This window comes from Dendrobates tinctorius, unplaced genomic scaffold, assembly GCF_039654945.1.
Source record: "Dendrobates tinctorius isolate UK_male_01 unplaced genomic scaffold, ASM3965494v1 ptg000070l, whole genome shotgun sequence".
Classification (NCBI taxonomy): domain Eukaryota; kingdom Metazoa; phylum Chordata; class Amphibia; order Anura; family Dendrobatidae; genus Dendrobates; species Dendrobates tinctorius.
Window position 1 is genome coordinate 100,051,893 of NW_027361738.1, and position 21,369 is coordinate 100,073,261.

At 46.6% G+C, this 21,369-nt stretch overlaps 1 protein-coding gene across 11 annotated transcripts in view; it reads right to left on the reverse strand.

Annotated features, from left to right (window-relative positions):
• MAP4 (microtubule associated protein 4) overlaps positions 1 to 21,369 on the reverse strand; it is an 83,436-nt gene that overhangs the window by 53,150 nt on the left and 8,917 nt on the right. For 10 of the 11 annotated variants that reach the window (XM_073582236.1, XM_073582232.1, XM_073582235.1 and 7 more), the window contains exon 2: positions 14,866 to 14,908. The exons of the other annotated variant lie outside the window; for it this stretch is intronic. The gene's annotated coding sequence lies outside the window, so the exon portion shown is untranslated. The remainder of the gene's footprint in view (positions 1 to 14,865; positions 14,909 to 21,369) is intronic. 11 annotated transcript variants of the gene reach the window in all.

The following is a 21,369-nucleotide window of genomic DNA, read 5'->3' on the forward strand; positions in this document are numbered from 1 at the left end:
CAACTACAGGGGAAAGATATATTTGGGTGCTTAACCCTTTTTACGGCACTTCACAGATGTACGGACGAGGAGTCTTGCAGTAGACCCGGCTGTCAAACTACAGACACCGGAGCAGCACGCAGCGTAATCCTAACCTCACAACTGACCGTGGCATCTAAGAGGTTAAACGGTGGCAAGCTCAGATCGTATCGGTCGCTCTCGGGTACCGACGGTACGGCACAGCCGGCGCCGGAGTGTAAGCGTACCACGGCCATCCCAACATCTCCCTCCGCAGACTCCAAAATAACTCGCCTGTAATCTGCTTAAAGGGGATTACGGGAGAAGGAAGAGCGCTTTAAGATGAGCGGTTACAACAACATGCGGATATTCGGCGGATGCCATAGAGCAGCTCAAGACACAGATCTGATGAGAGCCGCGTACACCGATGATCACACAAGCAGCAGATACTTCTGCCACAGACAATAGGAGGTCAGGGGGTACATGTGGGGGAAGATAAATACCACCCGAGACACAACCTGAAGTCCAGGGTGGTCCTGCTGTATCTGGGACCACTTTATATCACTTATCCATAGATCTGATCCCTGCCTCTTCCCCACAGCCCTGCCTGTGCAAGTCATTATATGCATGAACCAGGAGGCCCAGGATGAACAGCACTGTACAGACTGGCCATATAAAAACCATACAAAGCAAAGCCTCATCCCAGCTTGAGCAGCTCTGCTCCTTATCTGTGTAACGCCCTGCAGCAGACTGAGCACTAGGGGGCAGCAGAGATCAGGCATGTTGGGCACTACTAATGTGGGACCTGCGATCAGAGGCCTCAGAAGACGGAAACAGCGGAGATGGAGAATGTAAACCTTCCCTGCAGCCATTGTACCGCCGCTTCCTCACATCAGCCACCTATTACTGCCAGGAACCGGGCACTGCCTGAATAAGGAAATGGGGAGGGGGCCGGGGCAGCACTCAGCACCTGCACCCCAAATCTGCCCATTTCCTACAAGATACTAGCACAAACCGCACGGCACAATGAGCAGACACCCCGCGCAGATGTGCGGCCACAGAAAAGGCCCCGTCCAGGACTCTTGGGAGAGCAGCCACCTTTTTCTAATTCTGTACAACCCCTTTTAACGCTGGCTCTCGAGGTACTGACTGGACTATGAGCTCAGCTTGTGGTCGAACACAACAGTCAATTATCAGGAGAGCTGCAGTGTAAAGCATGGAGCAAGGACAGAAAAATCACCTTGGATGAATTCTCCTGTTTCATCCAGACAGCTGAGCTAGAGCCATTAATCACTGCTGTGCCCTAACGGAGCAGACATGCAGTATAAAGCATGGAGTAGGGACAGATTGACAACCACTTATGAGCCAGGAGGTGGCTTTCAGGCTACTCATGTTCAGACATTGCAGCTCCGCTGGATTTACTGCTTCCATAATAAATTCAAAGCCAGAGATTAAGGGGGCAGGGGGTAGGTGTGAGGGTCATCCTGCTTAAAGGGATGTTTGGGTACTCGGACTTCATTCTCAGCGAATGCTCAGCCATCCTGGAGAGGTCGTCTCACAGGACTCCTCCTAGATGTCCTTACTAGCTGGATGCCAGCATACTGCTAGAGTCATTTCTAGCCGAATGCTCCTCCTAGATGACCTCTCTTACTGGATACCAAGCACAATGCCCCATCCAAAAGTCCTTTCAAGCCAAATGCCAAGCACATAAAGCCACTCCTGGAGGTCCTTTTACCTGAATGCCGGGCACACAATGCTTCTCCTAGAGGTCCTGGATGCCGGGCACAATGTTCCTACCAAAAGTCCTTTCCAGCCCAATGCCAGTTCAGCACATTGTCCATCCATAACCACCAGCTCTTAGCACTCGATAGTTGTACCCTATATATATATATTTTAAAGTGACAAATTTGGCTTCACGCCTCCAGCAGTCAGTGTTACAGTCCGGCTTCTACATTGTAGCAGCTATTTTTTAGCTCTGACATCCATCATTTCCATTCCTGGTAAACAGGTGTCAGCCGACGCTCCCTTCTGCCCAGTTAGCGGGAACACAAGGCCATGCGACAAGCGAGCCCGCACAGGGCGGGGCAGACATTTCTGGAAAATACCATGTGTTGCCCCTTGAGAGTCAGCGATCTGGTCTCGTGCTCGGATGTGGGGGAAACATTCCCAAACTTAACTTGAAGTATTAAAAAGTATCCGTCTGCTCTAGTGATAAATCTGCATTAGTAACCTCCATAGGACATCTGTGGTGCCATCCCGCTGTTACTCTTTCTGAAGAAAAATAAATCGCCAACTGGGCGTTACCAATTATGGGTGTGCCCATACAATGACCTGATTGTCTCTGAAACCAACCAATCCTTCATCAAGAGCAACTCCTAGATCCTTGTCATTTCCAGGAGGAATAAAGGAGGGAGGAAGGCAAAACATAACTCTGCGGGGAAAAAAAAAACAAAAAAAAAAAAAAACCACGACATTGCTTTAGCCACTTCTGGGCTGATGCTGACCGTCAATCAATAGAGCTGCACAAAGTCTATTTACTTGAATGGGGCTGTGCTGAAGCCTCCTTCAATCTCTGGACTAACCACAAAATTTAGCAGTGAACCATAACTGTGTAAAAAAATTAAAGATGGAAGCAGGAATGCAACAAGACAACCCAGACACGACAAGCGAGCTCCCCCTCCGTCCCGGACACGACAAGCGAGCGCCTCCCCCCACGGACACAACAAGCGAGCGCTCCCCCCTCCCCTCCGGGCACAATAAGCGAGCACTTCCCCCTCCCCTCCATCCCGGACACGACAAGCGATCGCTCCCCCCTCCCCTCCATCCCGGACACAAGCGAGCACTCCCCCTCCCCTCCGTCCCGGACACGACAAGCGAGCGCTCCCCCCCCCTCCTCTCAGTCCCGGACACGACAAGCGAGCACTCCCCCTCCCTTCCTGGACACGACAAGTGAGCGCCACCTCCTCCCGCATAAGACAAGCAAGTGAGAGCACCCCCCCCCCCCCCCCCAGATGCGCTCGCTTGTTCGTATCTCCCCCTCCTGGTTATGACAACCGAGCACCAGGACCCCTAGAGACAAGCGAGCGGTGCATTCACCACTTGGAGGATGCATAAACAGGTTCTACGTTAGATCAGCGGCTACGGTTGGATTACAGACCTGTACACCGTAACACCGAGTGACGTCATGTATCCGGATTATGGGAGGTGCTCGGATAATTACCTCCTGGATTAGGACACAAACCCCGCATTTACAACCGGAACGGGAGCAGCTCAGGAAAATCCGACAACGCAAACAGATCGGACTGACCGCTGAAAGTACAACCTGACCTGTAACACACGAGACGTCATTACCTCCGGCTGAGATGCAGGGTCAGCGTTCAACTTTACTATGCAAAGACAGGGAGCAGAATTGTGAATGCAGCTCTGAATGAGACCGCAGACTGATGCACAAAGCAACTGACACAAGTGCACATGATCATACGCTCGTCTCTATTATGTATTGTTTGTTCACTTATTTTCACCATTTTTTATATTACAAATTCGCTCAGGGTATGCTCTCATGGTGTATTACTATGTAATTTTTTTTTTTTACAGGGATACTATACCTCCAGTGAACACATCAGGCCATATGGTAAACTTGATAAATCAGGGATTTATGGTATTTTCTCTCTTGCATAGGTCTATGTGCCTAATATATACTGTAAATCCCTGATAGAAGGCCGCTACATACATTGTCTCTCTATACTTATGCCGTTTGATGTTGATGCTTACTGATTGCTTTATACATGTATTTTAATATAAATATTTATACCTACTCGGCATAATATAACCACTATAAGCTCATTAGATCGGTTCGTGTGTTCGGACACTTTATAGGCGCAGTTACACATTCCCGTTTTGATATGTTGATACACGGATCTCCTCCATATAGGGCCATGTTGTGTTACTCTACACCTTGTGCAGGATACGTGCACCGGTCGTGGACATACACTGCCTCAGGGTACATCATGTGTGCTACATGCATGTAGTCATCTCCACCTCAGTAGCGCACCGGACATTCGCGCACCACCTCGTTTCTGGCATCTTATCTCTTCCTTTCATGCACGGCTATGTTGAATGCGCATGTTTTCACTTCCGGCATGCAGCGCAAAAAGGATTTCTCCATGTTGGCCATCACCAGGAAACGATCATCAACTTCGTTACACCCAAGTCTCCATACTTCCCCCTGATGAAGCTACCAATTGGTAGCGAAACATGCATCATGATCTAGATATTGCCTGGTATGCATGAACGTACGCTCTAATGTGCTATACGCCTGACTGTCTACTTATATGTGCTTCACCTATACTAATACCGGTGTCACAGCACATTGTGCTATTGAACTAATGTTCTGCTCTTTGCACCTTGTAGACCGTGGTTGACACCATCAGATGCCTGTGTATTTTATCATCTATAGCATTCAGTGCGGAGGGATTGTGGGGCCTATTTCTGATCTATATACTTATTTTTTTGTCTCTGTATATAATAGTCACATATATATACTATATTATTTGAGACTACACGGTCACCCCTCCACCCCTGGATCCTTACAGCGTTTTCCACAGGCTCACACATCTGGGGATATTTCTATTGTTATCTGCTGTGTTTTTGAATGTAATACTATAAGGCTGAGTTCACACGTAGCGTTTTTTTCGCGGCGGTTTTAACCGCGCGATTTTGCCGCGAAAACGCGAAAAATAAGCATCCCATGCATTCCTATGGGATTCCGCAATGCTGTGTTAATGCTGCGGTTTTTACCGCGGCGGAATCGCTTTGCGGTAAAAACCGCAGCATGCTCATTAATTTGCGGAATCGCGGCGATCCCGCACCCATAGGAATGCATTGTTCCGCTTATTTCCCGCATGTGGCTGTGCACACCATGCGGAAAGTAAGCAGAACAATTGCGGATAGTACCCACGGTCCGGAGGAGAGGAGACTGTCCTCCGGGCTTTGGGTACCATATCCCTGTAAAAAAAAGAATTTAAAAATAAAAAATATTGTTATTCTCACCCTCCGGCGTCCCGCGCAGTCTTCCCGCTTCTCTCCACGAGACGTTGCGATCCCGTGAGAACTGACGTCATCGCGGGCATTTTCGCAAAGGACTACTGGGAACGGCTGCGCGGGACGTCGGAAGGTAAGAATACATTATTTTTTTTTTACATTCTATCTTTTACTACTGATGCCGCATAGGCAGCCTCAGTAGTAAAAAGTTGGTCACACTGTCAAACACTATGTTTGACGAGTGTGACCAACCTGTCAATCAGTTCTCCAAGCGATGCTACAGATCGCTTGGAAAACGCTAGCATTCTGCAAGCTAATTACGCGTGCAAAATGCTAGTTTTTCCGCGGGAATTTAAAGTGCGATTTTCCCGCGGACTGGAATTCCGGAATTCTCGCGGTAATTTCCGCGAGAGTTCCGTTACGTGTGCACTTAGCCTAAGGGTTCTCAAGTAAACTCATCTATATATCCCCTAAAATGATACTTTATTGTTTAAAAACCACGACTGTGGTATACACCAGAAAAAACGTGACAGAAGATGAGAAAAAAGTAAAAAGAAAAAGTGTTCCAGCAAAGCCCATACTAAGGTGACACCTTGGAATCCCTCGTCCGTAACTGAGCTGTATCCTGCCTGGCCGCGGAGGTTGGCACCCTAGGGGGGAACGTTGTGGCGCCCCCGCTCAACGATGGCTGTCCCTAGGGGCCCTGATAAACCCTACAGCCACTAGTGGTCCCTTCTACCCAATATATAAATAAGGGAACCCCTGCTTCTAGACAGAGACCACACTGCTCTATAGAGGACCCTGTGTCCCAAAGAGAGGTTAAAAATAGAATTAGAACACACATGGCATTAGGTGGTCATATTGGATAATGTCCCACAAAGACCAACAACCGTGAGACATCATAATGGGATAAAACGATTGGGATAGTGCCTCAGTCTCATGTACAAAAGATCTATTGATATAGAAAAAAGAGGCACATTATTCTATTAAATTACTGATAAGCCATAACCCAGAAATCGGCCATCAACAATATCCCATTGTTGTAAATATACAATAAACGCAGAACTGCCACAGCGATACTCATCTGCGTTTGTCGCCACCTGCCATCAAATAGTTAACGCCTCAACGCGTTTCGCCTTATTAGGCTCATCAGGAGGGCTGATGCTGCGATATCTTGTGTCCCATGAAGGTGCAAATAGCTTACCGATACTCAGTACAGCTCCACTCTTTAAACCTGCCGCGCAGAGCCTAAGCTCCGCCCACTCACATTCCATGGCGTCTGAGCGCCAATTGCAGCGCCACCCATCCACTGTCGCTCCAATCAGCTGGCAGATCTCTCATGCAGCGTCATAGTGACCAATCAGGTGTCCACAGACAGAAAGTCTCCCAGCACTCTCCAATCATCAGAGCTGAAACTGGTTACCGCATCTGACGTATATGCAGCGTCGCTGCTGAGTCGCCAATCAGATGTCCTTAGACAAACAGTCTCATAGCGCTCTCCAATCACTGCGGCTAAGACACACTGTCAGCTCCGAGGTATATCGCCCACATATACAGTAAACGCTGCACTCTTCTAAACCAGGCATATATGCCCACAGCACTGTATATGACATATAATCCGATGCTTAACAGTCTAGTCTAAATATGTTATCTGCATTGCTAAGCATAAATCGCATCATAACCTTCAGCAGTGTGAACAGGCGTCAATATGCAACTACCTCATCATATGCAATAAACAGTAAACGCTCTCCTAGAATAGACATATATGCCTCCAATAAGACACTGTAAAACATATATATGCAGATCTTTTAATTGTTAATCAGATGCTTAGCAATCCAGTCCAAACATGTTATCTGCGTTGCAAAAATAATTAACATGAGAATATTCGTAAATCGCATCATACACTTCAACAGTGTGAACAGGCGTCAATATGCAACTTCCTCATCATAAACGTGTACTGAGAACTTTCTGTGTATGCCACTGAGGCTAAGATTAGCCAAAACTGCTCAAAGTCCATTAGAGAGTGGATATACATACGGCAGTAAAGAGGGAGATTTTATATATCCAATATTCCACGACAATGCATGGGGATCCCACTAGAACGGGAAACAAAAACAAAACCCAAAAGGCCAATATCCTCAAAAAAGAACACATTATTCAATTGTGGCTCATAAGAAGCAGGCAAATGCCAGTTGCTCATTCAGCCCCCTCGGCTCCAGGGACTCCATCCTGAATATCCATTCACATTCTCTCCTAAGAATCACCTTATCCACATTACCTCCTCTTGGGTTCCCATTAACTACCTCTATAACACAAAATTTAATGTCACCGGGGTCGCCTTTATGACACGTCCACATATGCTTTGCAAGTGGGGTCTCTCTTTTATGTCTAATGTCTCCAAGATGTTCCCCCACTCTTCTTCTGAATTCTCTCCTAGTGTTCCCTATATAATTTTTAGGGCACGAACATATGGTCATATAGATGACCCCTGTAGTCTTGCAGTTTGAGAAGTCACGTTGAAAAAAACATCTTACCAGTGCTTGCACTACAGAAAGACTTCCCCGGTCTCATATTTACAAAAGCTGCAATCCCCGCACTTAAAAAAGCCACATGGTCTCCTATCTAGCCAGGTACCACCAACCACTGGTCTCCTATATTGGCTGTGGACCAACATATCCCTAATTGATTTGCCCTTTCTGAAGGTAATATTGGGACGCTCACCAATCATATTTTTCAAATCTGGATCCAACCTGAGAATGTCCCAGTGCTTGGACAGGACCTTTCTGACCTCCTGATGGTTAACATCAAATGTCCCGATCACCCTTATTAGTTCTGTCGAGTCTTCAGTCTCACGTTTCTGCAGCAATTTAACCCTGTCTGCTTTCCTTGCAAAGTCATACGCTGTGTCTAGAACATGTTGCGGGTACCCCTTATCCTTAAACCGACAAAACATATCACCAGCCTGTTTTTGGAACAGATCATTCCTGGAACAATTCCTCCTCGATCGTAGGAATTGTCCCTTCGGGATGCCTCTCTTAAGAGGAACTGGGTGGTGGCTCTGCCAATGTAACAAGCTATTTGTGCTCGTCGGTTTCCGAAATATACTGGTAGAAACACCTCCCATCAGATCTTTTTTGATTTTAATATCTAAAAATGGTATTTCAGTTTCATGAATTTCTGAGGTGAATCTCAGGTTCACATTATTTTGGTTCAGTTCTCTTACGAATTCTTCAAACTGATCTTTTTCCCCTGTCCATATCATGAAGACATCGTCTATGAACCTGTACCACAGAGAGATCAGACCGTGCCACCACTTCTCCTCCAAACACAATTGTCTCCTCCCACCAGCCCAGGAACAAATTTGCATACGAAGGGGCACAGGGGCACCCCATCGCAGTGCCCCTGAGCTGGTGGTAGAATTTTCCATCAAAGCAGAATGCATTATGGGTCAATATGTACCGCAAGAGAGAATTCAAAAAGGTGTTATGCCCTCTATAGGCTATTGACCTGACTCAAAAAGTGTCCCACACCCCTAATGCCTGCGTCATGTGGTATATTGCTACAGAGGGCTTCTATATCAATGGAAGCCAGCCATTTCCCTTCCAGATGTACGCCCTCTCATTTTAGCAATAAATCTGATGTATCCCTTAAATATGACGGCATAGAAACCACAAAGGGGCGTAATATCTGGTCAATATATAAGCCACTATTTTGTGTCAATGAGTCCACACCTGATTATATAGGGAAGACTAGCAGAGAATTCAGAAGAAGAGTGGGGGAACATCTTGGAGACATTAGACATAAAAGAGAGACCCCACTTGCAAAGCATATGTGGACGTATCATAAAGGCGACCCCGGTGACATAAAATTTTGTGTTATAGAGGTAGTTAATGGGAACCCAAGAGGAGGTAATGTGGATAAGGTGATTCTTGGGAGAGAATGTGAATGGATATTCAGGATGGAGTCCCTGGAGCCGAGGGGGCTGAATGAGCAACTGGCATTTGCCTGCTTCTTATGAGCCACAATTGAATAATGTGTTCTTTTTTGAGGATATTGGCCTTTTGGGTTTTGTTTTTGTTTCCCGTTCTAGTGGGATCCCCATGCATTGTCGTGGAATATTGGATATATAAAATCTCCCTCTTTACTGCCGTATGTATATCCACTCTCTAATGGACTTTGAGCAGTTTTGGCTAATCTTAGCCTCAGTGGCATACACAGAAAGTTCTCAGTACATGTTTATGATGAGGAAGTTGCATATTGACGCATGTTCACACTGTTGAAGAGTATGATGCGATTTACGAATATTCTCATGTTAATTATTTTTGCAACGCAGATAACATGTTTGGACTGGATTGCTAAGCATCTGATTAACAATTAAAAGATCTGCATATATATGTTTTACTGTGTCTTATTGGAGGCATATATGTCTATTCTAGGAGAGCGTTTACTGTTTATTGCATATGATGAGGTAGTTGCATATTGACGCCTGTTCACACTGCTGAAGGTTATGATGCGATTTATGCTTAGCAATGCAGATAACATATTTAGACTAGACTGTTAAGCATCGGATTATATGTCATATACAGTGCTGTGGGCATATATGCCTGGTTTAGAAGAGTGGAGCGTTTACTGTATATGTGGGCGATATACCTCGGAGCTGACAGTGTGTCTTAGCCGCAGTGATTGGAGAGCGCTATGAGACTGTTTGTCTAAGGACATCTGATTGGCGACTCAGCAGCGACGCTGCATATACGTCAGATGCGGTAACCAGTTTCAGCTCTGATGATTGGAGAGTGCTGGGAGACTTTCTGTCTGTGGACACCTGATTGGTCACTATGACGCTGCATGAGAGATCTGCCAGCTGACTGGAGCGACAGTGGATGGGTGGCGCTGCAATTGGCGCTCAGAGACGCCATGGAATGTGAGTGGGCGGAGCTTAGGCTCTGCGCGGCAGGTTTAAAGAGTGGAGCTGTACTGAGTATCGGTAAGCTATTTGCACCTTCATGGGACACAAGATATCGCAGCATCAGGCCTCCTGATGAGCCTAATAAGGCGAAACGCGTTAACTATTTGATGGCAGGTGGCGACAAACGCAGATGAGTATCGCTGTGGCAGTTCTGCGTTTATTGTATATTTACAACAATGGGATATTGTTGATGGCCGATTTCTGGGTTATGGCTTATCAGTAATTTAATAGAATAATGTGCCTCTTTTTTCTATATCAATAGATCTTTTGTACATGAGACTGAGGCACTATCCCAATCGTTTTATCCCATTATGAGGTCTCACGGTTGTTGGTCTTTGTGGGACATTATCCAATATGACCACCTAATGCCATGTGTGTTCTAATTCTATTTTTATCCTCTCTCTTTGGGACACAGGGTCCTCTATAGAGCAGTTTGGTCTCTGTCTAGAAGCAGGGGTTCCCTTATTTATATATTGGGTAGAAGGGACCACTAGTGGCTGTAGGGTTTATCAGGGCCCCTAGGGACAGCCATCGTTGAGCGGGGGCGCCACAACGTTCCCCCCTAGGGTGCCAACCTCCGCGGCCAGGCAGGATACAGCTCAGTTACGGACGAGGGATTCCAAGGTGTCACCTTAGTATGGGCTTTGCTGGAACACTTTCTTTTTACTTTTTTCTCATCTTTTGTCACGTTTTTTCTGGTGTATACCACAGTCGTGGTTTTTAAACAACTGCTGTGTTTTTGCACTAAGTGACGTGTTCGCATTATGCCGTTGTGCTTGTCTATAGGTAATGGCTCTTCTACTATATGCTCGGTTTTGATTACTGATATTACACCCGCTTTTGGCGTCGTAGTTGGGAGTCATTTTCTGATTTATACACCGCTATGAATATGACCGCAGATTGACGCGCAAAGCAACTCAGAATGAAGAAAAAAAAAAAAAAGCTTTTCAAAAGTTTCTCAAAAGCCGTTCCTAAAGCGTTAATGGAAGGTCCTGAATAATTATTCACTGGAGAACCCAGCAGCTAACTGTCCTGAGCTGAGGGTTTGCTACAATAAATGAATGCACAGAGAAAAGCCAGGCATGGACAGACAGTAGCCAGGTCAGACACCAGATATAATGATGTGGCACAACCGAGGAGGATGAGGGGGTCTGACCAAAAACCACACGAGATTCTGCACGTCAGTGGTCAGACCATTGGGATCTACCCCCAAATATCCTTAACTGCGCCCACAGCTGAAAAATGGTGTCCCCCTGTCCCTCTCCTCCAGTCCTCAGAGCAGATGCTGTGGACAGGAAGCAGAGATCTTGATAATGGCATCAAAATAAATCTGTTCCCCCTGATAAAACCAGATCAGCGGTCTACACAACTGCAGTAATGACACTGAGAAGGCACAACCCCTCCTAGGCACGCGCGTCGCACCCGCACAACCCCTCCAGGGCACGCCCGTCGCACGCGCGTCTGAGTGGGGGCGCCGGCAGACTGATCGTCGGGGGGGGGGCGATGTCGATTTTGCATGTCGGATTTCACACAGATAAGACCCCTTTAAGCAACGATCACCAGAGTAACTAGACTAACAATAGGGGCTGGCGACACAGAGATACCGTTTGCAGGACAGTAACGCATCTGCATGGAGCAGGGTTACATGGATACAAGACATGACATGAAAATGAGACAAGGGCAAAGCTAAAACATGGAGAAAAGTGGCAAATGGAGCAACAACCACTCCCAAGCTTCTTCCCCCTGAGGACCGGGAGCCAAAAATGACACAAGGATCCTGGCAAACACAATACAGGATGAGGCCGACGAGAGAGGAGCACATGGGATGACTCAATGCCAGCACCGGTGTCAGACGTGGAGGGTCAGGAGCAGCTGCCACCGCGTCAAGGTCCTACAAATACACCGACGCCAGACGGAGAACGGCAGCACGGGGGCGTCACAGCGACAAGCAGACCAACACAATAATGACACAGGGGAACAAACCCTCAGCTGAGAAAAGGATTAGGCCTCTGGCTATATAAAAAAAAAAGTTATCATCCAATGACAGAAAACAGATCCTGGAGATCGTCCAGCGCTGGATACAGAAACCCTGCAGACACCGAGGTTCCCATCCACCATCACTCAGAGCGACCTCGACGAAAAAACACCGAGTCAAACCCATTTCCTGCTAAATAAAAAACAAATCACTTCCAAAAAGGAAAGCCCGGCTTCCTAAAATGGTCCGTCATGTAAGGAGTGTGGCCGACAGCCAGAGCGCGAGTCACGGGAGGGAGAGGACTGTGTGTAAGGGTCAGAAACCAGAGCCGGCAGGACGCAGGTACAGTCAGGAGTACGGGGGAACCCGTCCCTGTATAATGTAGTATTACACTGTTGGAAACAGTCAGCAAGCTGGTGTCAGATCACAGCCAAGAGTGAGAGCCAGGAGACCATCCTCAGCTCATCAGAGCGCAGCTGCCATTGACGTACAATACAGGATTAGTAATGTATGAACACAGTGACTGCACCAGCAGAATAGTGAGTGCAGCTCTGGGGTATAATACAGGAGGTAACTCAGGATCAGTAATGTATGTACACAGTGACTGCACCGGCAGAATAGTGAGTGCAGCTCTGGAGTATAACACAGGATGTAACTCAGGATCAGTAATGTAATGTTTGTACACAGTGACTGCACCAGCAGAATAGTGAGAGCAGCTCTGGAGTATAATACAGGATGTAACTCATGATCAGTAATGTAATGTATGTACACAGTGACTGCACCGGCAGAATAGTGAGTGCAGCTCTGGAGTATAACACAGGATGTAACTCAGGATCAGTAATGAAATGTATGTACACAGTGACTGCACCAGCAGAATAGTGAGTGCAGCTCTGGAGTATAATACAGGAGGTAACTCAGGATCAGTAATGTAATGTATGTACACAGTGACTGCACCAGCAGAATAGTGAGTGCAGCTCTGGGGTATAATACAGGATGTAACTCATGATCTGTAATGTAATGCATGTACACAGTGACTGCACCGGCAGAATAGTGAGTGCAGCTCTGGAGTATAACACAGGATGTAACTCAGGATCAGTAATGTAATGTTTGTACACAGTGACTGCACCAGCAGAATAGTGAGTGCAGCTCTGGAGTATAATACAGGATGTAACTCATGATCAGTAATGTAATGTATGTACACAGTGACTGCACCGGCAGAATAGTGAGTGCAGCTCTGGAGTATAACACAGGATGTAACTCAGGATCAGTAAAGTATGTACACAGTGACTGCACCAGCAGAATAGTGAGTGCAGCTCTGGAGTATAATACAGGAGGTAACTCAGGATCAGTAATGTAATGTATGTACACAGTGACTGCACCAGCAGAATAGTGAGTGCAGCTCTGGGGTATAATACAGGATGTAACTCAGGATCAGTAATGTATGTACGCAGTGACTGCACCAGCAGAATTGAGAGAGGGCAGCTCTGGAGAATAATTTAGGATGCATAATGCAATGTGTTAGTCCATAATTCCGTGCACCGCAGCACTCCACTAAGAGGATTGGACCTATATTTCTGTATACCATTGTATACTCGCATATAAGCAGAGATTTCCAGCCCATTTTTTTGGGGCTGAAAATCCTCCTCTCGGCTTATACGCGAGTCATATAACGCCAGGGGGTTGGCGGGGGAGAGGGAGCGGGGGTGTCCGATCATACTGATCCCCGCATATGCTTCTGCTGAGAAAAAAAAAAAAAACAAAAAACAAACAAAAACACATATTCGCCTCTTGTCCCTGGGGGCTAGGCGTCAGGTCCTGAGCAGGCGTCGACACAGGCGCGCTATGGGGGAGAGGTGCCGGTGTCACCGCTGGCTCAGGACCCGGCACCTGACACATTCACCTGTCCCCGATCCATCGCTGCTCACCGCTGTCTGCCGCATCTGTCAGTGACGTTCAGGCAGCAGAGGGCACGGCGCGCACTAACCACGTCATCGCGCCCTCTGCTGCCTGAATGTCACTGACAGAAGAAGCGGTAGACAGCGGCAAGCAGCGATGGACCGGGGACAGGTGAATGTTTCAGGTGCCGGGTCCTGAGCCAGCGGTGACACCGGCACCTCTCCCCCATAGCGCGCCTGTGTTTACGCCTGCTCAGGACCTGACACCTGGCCCCCAGGGACAAGAGGCTAGTATGTTTTTTTTTTTGCAGCAGCAGAAGCATATGGGGCATAATCTATGAAGCATCTTATGGGGCCATCAACCTTTATGGAGCAGAATATGGGGCATATTATTCTATGGAGCATCTTATGGGGACAGTATTAACCTTTGTGCAGCATTATACGGGGTGTATTTTGTATGGAGCATCTTATGGGGCCATCATGAACTGCATGGAGCATTATATGGGGCTCCTGATTCAATATGGATATTCAAAAACATTTAACCTGCTGATGTCTCAATTTTTCAATAATTGGTATCTATTTTTATTTTTGAAATTTACCAGTAGCTGCTGCATCTTGCACCCTAGGTTTATACTCGAGTCAATAAGTCTTCCCAGTTTTTTGCGGCTTATACACGAGTATATACGGGAATTTACGTCTCTTGATTTACAAACAGAACTCGCAGTGTACACAGACAGAATAGCATTTAACAGTAACTAGATGGCAGGGGACTGTGATGTAACTCCCTGGACAGTTTATGTGGTGCATATAAAAAGGCAAACTAATTGCAGTCCAGGATGTTGGACCTCCCCCACCACCATGTTATATCCTAGCGTTACATCACATCATCACAAATAACTTATGGTCTACAAAGATGAAGAAGCAGTAGATCTCTAGTGTCAGTGGGAGATACGGGTGCATTGTACACAGGTCACACGCTGTGGATTCTGTACCTGTTCTGCAGGCGTCCTCTGTTTTCACCCTCTTACAGGTTCTCTGAAAAGTAAAAAGGAAGGTTACTTAGATGAACGCAGCATCAGACGATCACATAAAGGAGACATTACAGTAACCAAGAGTCCTAGAGAAGTGAAGCCGCCATGTCTGGACCTGAGGAAAGTGAACTGCTCAGCATCCCAACCTTTCCTGTGGACGAGCCATCAGAGATTTATTGCTTTGATCTTGCAGATCTTTGCAAAATTAATACAAATTCTAGATTCCGAGATGTTCCTTTTGAAAAACTTCTATAAAGATTAAACAGTGGATATAAGCTTTACACACCCAGAAAAATCCTACCAAAAAGAAACATTTCAGAACTTTTTCTACCTTAATGTTGCCCATAATCTGTACAAATGCATAAAAAAAAAAAAAAAAAAACGATTTAATTTTAAGAGGGAAAATAAAAATATTGTGATTGCATATGTGTGAACACACCCTCTGATAATTGGGGTTGTGGTTGTGTTCAGAGTCAACCAATCACAATTATCTTTGTGTTATATAGTCCATGCTCGGCCGCCGTCATCTACAGCAATTTTGATTCTGTAGATGACGTACAAAGCGTTGCCGTTTTTCCCCTCATTTTCTGGTTCATAAACAGCTGACAACACAGCAAAAGGATCTCATTGTGGCAAGTTATCAGATCGATCTAATGATACCATCGACACTTAAGACGTCATGAAGGGGCTTACATTTGAGAACTGGACATCTCTCAAAAACTGTTGAAAAAAAAAACAAGAAAAAGTTGTCTAGAGGCTGTCAAGAGGCTGAGAGCAACATTAAAGGAGCTGCAGGAATTTCTGGTTGTGTCCTGCATGTGATAACAATCCCCTGTATTCTTCATATGTCCGGCCTGTGCGGTCAGGGGTGAAAGACTGAAACTTTCTTACAAAAAAAATATCCAAGCCTGGTTATGTCATGCCGAAGCCTTCATCAAACCTGCTAATCACATGGAGGGAACGTTATTTATTTTATTTATGTAATGTTTTGTCTGAAGAGACCAAGGTAGAGCTTTGTGGCCTTAATTCCAAAGAGAGGAGAGCAAACATGCACATCACCAGAAGATCACCATCCCTATAGTGATGCATGGTGGGGGCAGCATTGTGTTTAGGAACTATTTTTTGGGCAGCTGAAACTGGGCTTTAGTCGAGGGGAGAAAAATATGAATAATCCAAATATCAATTTTGCAACAAAACCTTCAAACCTCTGCCAAAAAGAAATTTCACATTTCAGCACGACAATGACCCTAAGCAACCTCTAGATGAGCAAAAGAACGGCTTCACCAGAAGATTGAAGTTGTAGAATGGCTGAGCCCTGACCTAAATCCAAGTGATAATCTGTGGTGATGAAGAGGGCGCTGTAAACCGGAGGTGACCTGCAATCTGACAGATGTGGAGCGACTGCAAGGAGGAGCGGGCAATGATCGCCAATTCTACTGTGGTTGTTTGTATCGCTGATTAGCCAAGATGCTTAAATTATGTCATATTAAAAGTTATATTTTATTATTTTCTGCTGTAGTGACATTAAAAAGGAGAAAAATATTCCGAAATGTTTCTCTTACATAACAAGAACTGGGCATTTTAACAGGGGTGTGTATACTTTTTAGATCCACAGTTTATCAGAAGTCCAAGAATGGCTCTGGAGTTCTCCTTTAAACAATGTCCTAGTTGTTAAAGCAAAGTGCATGAAATAATGGGCTTGCAGCTTCTTCCGTGGAAGCTGTGGGCTGAATGCGGACGCTCACCAGTCAATGACATCTTTTGCGCAGAGGTTTCCATAGTATTAATGAAGCATTCCAAATAAATACAACACAAAAGCTGTCTCTCTGCTCGGCGGTCGCTGACTGCGCGGCCAAAACTGCAGTCAGACGGCCATTGTTAGGGAAATACTTTCAGCATTGCACAATCCCAGTGACTTCACCCTGTGCAGAGCATCTCATCGGCCTCCACAACCTTCATATAAACCTCCACAATCCCAGTGACTTCACCCTGTGCAGAACGTCTCATCGGCCTCCACAACCTCCATATAAACCTCCACAATCCCAGTGACTTCACCCTGTGCAGAGCGTCTCATCGGCCTCCACAACCTCCATATAAACCTCCACAATCCCAGTGACTTCACCCTGTGCAGAACGTCTCATCGGCCTCCACAACCTCCATATAAACCTCCACAATCCCAGCGACTTCACCCTGTGCAGAGCATCTCATCGGCCTCCACAACCTCCATATAAACCTCCACAATCCCAGTGACTTCACCCTGTGCAGAACGTCTCATCGGCCTCCACAACCTCCATATAAACCTCCACAATCCCAGCGGCTTCACCCTGTGCAGAACGTCTCATCGGCCTCCACAACCTCCATATAAACCTCCACAATCCCAGCGACTTCACCCTGTGCAGAGCATCTCATCGGCCTCCACAACCTCCATATAAACCTCCACAATCCCAGCGACTTCACCCTGTGCAGAGCGTCTCATCGGCCTCCACAACCTCCATATAAACCTCCACAATCCCAGCGACTTCACCCTGTGCAGAGGATCTCGTTGACTTCCACAACCTCTGTAGAAAAATATTTGGAATTTTCTATCTACTGGCTAACACGGTACAAAGATGTATATACAACCTCTGTATAAACCTACACAATCCCAGAGACTAGGAAGATTTCTTACCTAGTTTTCTGTATAAATGTGGCACTTCTGCTTGCTCTCAGTGACAAGGAATCATTCCCTTCTTGAAAACAGAGAACTGCCCTAACTTAACCCTAAGGATAGTTTGATACAACTGTATGGAGAACGTTTGCTACAATCACTGGAAGTAAAATGTATCAGTGCGGCGTTCAGCTCACGCTCAGGAGGAGAACTCCAGCTCTAACACGTTGCAGGCAGCGTTCAACAGGCAACGGCTCCAATGAGGAGGTGGCAGGACCTAAGCTTCAGTCACACAGGGAATTGGGGACCCCCTTTTCTGGCAATTTGTTGGGGTTGGCCACTATAGGGCTGAAGATTAGTTGTTACCAATCCCAACCATAATGGCCCCGCAAGCCTAAAAGGGTATTACCGTATTTAAATTTTCTTATATAACGCCATTAATTCCACAGAACTTTACAGACATTATCACCACAGTCTCCGATGAGGCTCACAATCTAGATTCCCTATCAGTATGTCTTTGTAATGTGGGAGGAAACCCACGCAAACATGGGGAGAACATACAAACGCCTTGCATATGTTGAACCCAGAACCCCAGCGGTGCAGTGCTAACCACTGAGCCACCACGCCGCACTACAACATTAAGTTATAACCCATCTACTAAATTAGGAGAACTTCTACATTAGACGACCATGTAGAAAATTAATTAAGTGCTGGTCAGGTGTGCGCGCTGCTACTCTGTTCTATTGGGGGGGGGGGGGCTCAAGAGCCCGTTTACTAGCAGGATAGTCACCAGGCCGCACTGCGTCTGGGTTTTCGCGGCTCTGCTCTGAATACGCAGCAGATTTTCCGCCTTCCCACACTGCAATCTCCAGTCCGTCCCACAGCACAGAAATGTGAGGAATTTCTGAGAACGGCAGAATCACTGGGAACCTACACGTGTCATTAACACTATGATGGATGTCGGGGAGTACTGTATGCTCCTCAGGCTCCAATGTAAGCCTACACTGCCCAGCCACCGTCCACACAGCAGGTGCAAGAAAGGGGGCGATTAAAGGGACGGCGGACTCACTGAAGAGGAAAGCTGGGCAAGTGTCAGATACTTGGAGATTCCATCTGCTTCCTGTCAGTGAAAGGAAATGGATTCTTACAGAGAGGAGCTTGTTACAGGGCATCAATGGAGTCAATGACAACTTCAATGATACTAAAGGGAATCCGTCAGCAGGATTTTACTGCCACATCTGAAAACAGCATAATATAGGGACAGAGACCACAATTCCAGATACAGTTGTGCTCAAAGGTTTACCTACCCCGGCAGAATTTTTGCTTTCTTGGCCTTTTTTCAGAGAATATGAATGATCACACCAAAACTTTCTCCACTCATGGTTAGTGGTTGGGTGAAGCCATTTATTTGTCAAACTACCAATAACAGCAGATGGAAGTGGGAGCTGGATGTCTTTTGATGACCTATCCTAGGGATCATCAATATGTGTTTGATCTCACCCAATTGGTGGATTCACAGCTACACTGCTCAGTGCAGCTGTATAATTTGATCTATGCTGCTAAATAGAGAAGGGAGAACAGGTATCCCTCAGGTCTGTGTATGAGGGCATGACAGCTAATCTCCAGCCACCAGCTCAGAGACTACTAAATATTACATACAGAGCCTGAAGAGGGGAAAATGGTGAAAAATGCAGATTACAAGACCAGAAATAGTGTTCCTCAGGTGCTCCTATGACTGCGTGTTCTGAACAGTCACCAAGACCCTCTCTACACCGCATTCTTCACCACTTTCAGTGGTCCTATCAAACCCTCTAAAAAAAAAAAAAAAAAAAACAGGTTTGGGTGTAGGCAGTGATTTTGTCTGCACTATTCTAGTCAATGGCCCCGTTGGCGCATACACCCAAAATCCGTTCAGAGACGGGACCACTGAACGTGGCGGCATCCGTCCGTCCCCACACATAGTCAGAATCCACAATTTGTATTCAGCCTGACAGGTCATTACAGTCTCTTAGAAAACCCCTTTAACAAGGCTTCTCCTCGCTTTAAGTGAAGCAATTAAGAAATAATCTTCATCCAGAGGATTTAGTTGTCTTTGCTGCAGCTTATAACAACCCTAGCCTTATTTGATACAGGAGCGAATCTGAACAAGATTGTACTGCAATGTAAAGCATGGTGGAAAAGCAAATCAGCACCTTAAGTCTTTTCTAGACAGCAGGCTGAACTCCTTACCACGAATCCTTGGGGGGGAACCTAAAACTTGAGTAACAGGCCAAGACTGTGACCTAAAGCAGCAAAGTTGCAGTGTAAAGCAAGAGGTAAAAGGGAAGCTGGAGGTCCCATTACAAACTATCAGTGTGCATCCCCCCCACCTCACCCCATATTAGATCATGTGCTGCTGTGGGACGAGCCCCCCCCGGAGGCAGGAACAGCGCTGACTCAGTAAATGGAAACGTGGGACAGAAGATAGACAGCACGACCGGAGGTGCAACGCGCCCGGGACGCAGCCGGCTCGTCCAGCAGCTTTCCTGTGACAGTCGCTAGAGGAGACGGCCATACTGCGACTTGTTCCCAATGATTCTGGTACACAGGTGCGTCTACGAAATCTGTTGCGCTCCATTAACTTCAGGTGGAAATCGGCCCAGATGAAAACCACAAACCTTCCAGGAAATTCCTGCAGGAATGCAACCTAAAAAGTGCCGCCATAGAGGGGCTTAATGGTGCTCAGCACCAAATCCTCCACTAAAGGCGACAACCCAGCTTTCCCAGACACCCAGCTAAAGAAAAGGACCAACAACGGGGACCCCCAGACAACATGAGTGCCCACCACTGTCAATTATGGTGCGACCCATGATGTACGGGATTTGTGCAAGACATCTAATGCACGTCAAAGGGGGCTTTTAACTAGGGTCCTCCATTACCTACCCCAAAGAGCAGAAATGTACAGCTGCACTAATTCATAACCACCTTGAGTGAAGCTGCACTGTAAAGCAAGAGGTATGGACGCAGCAGTAGATTTCAGACTACAGTATACTCCAATAGACAGTGCAGATAAACAAGAGTCACTGATCACTGCTGGAAGCAGAGACCAAGACCCAATGAAAGGCCGCACTGCGTGGATCACAATAGGAGACATCCCCTCAATCCCCTACAGCCCTGTACCACAATGACCTGGGATTACCGAGCTGGAGGGGGTGACCCTGTGTTTGGTGCTTTAATTACAGTCCAGAGTGGAAAACGAGCCCCCCTAGTAGCGAATCATGGCTAAAATGCTGCCACGTGTTCATGTACACCCCCCAATACGTGGAGACGGACTCATCTGACAGGGAATAGTTATATGGCAGTAAAATAAAACTGCAGCTATGAGAAGGTGACAGCGCGGGTTTATGGGTGGTGGAACAAGAGACTGTAAATCCCCTATAAACACGGACAAATTACAGAGGATTACTACACCGGGCCGGCCAAAATCCACCCAGAAACCTCGCTGCAAACACATGGGGCGAGACAGCGACCAGGAAGAACATGGACACCATCCACAGGACATATAACACTGATCACAATGGTGCCTGCAGGAGAGCAAGCGGGAGAAGGGAGCAAGCGGGAGAAGGGAGCAAGCGGGAGAAGGGAGCAAGCACAAGCATCCAAGAACATCTACAAGACGACCAGGTCAGAGTATCTCCAAAACAGCAGAGCTGGTGGGCGGCGCGGTCAGCCTGCGGCACGGCAAATACATACTGTCAGAGCTGGCCATGGACTACAGACTATTGGACCAATAGAATCCACATCTCTAAGGGACGCAGACTTTTTCCAGCAAGGAGCGC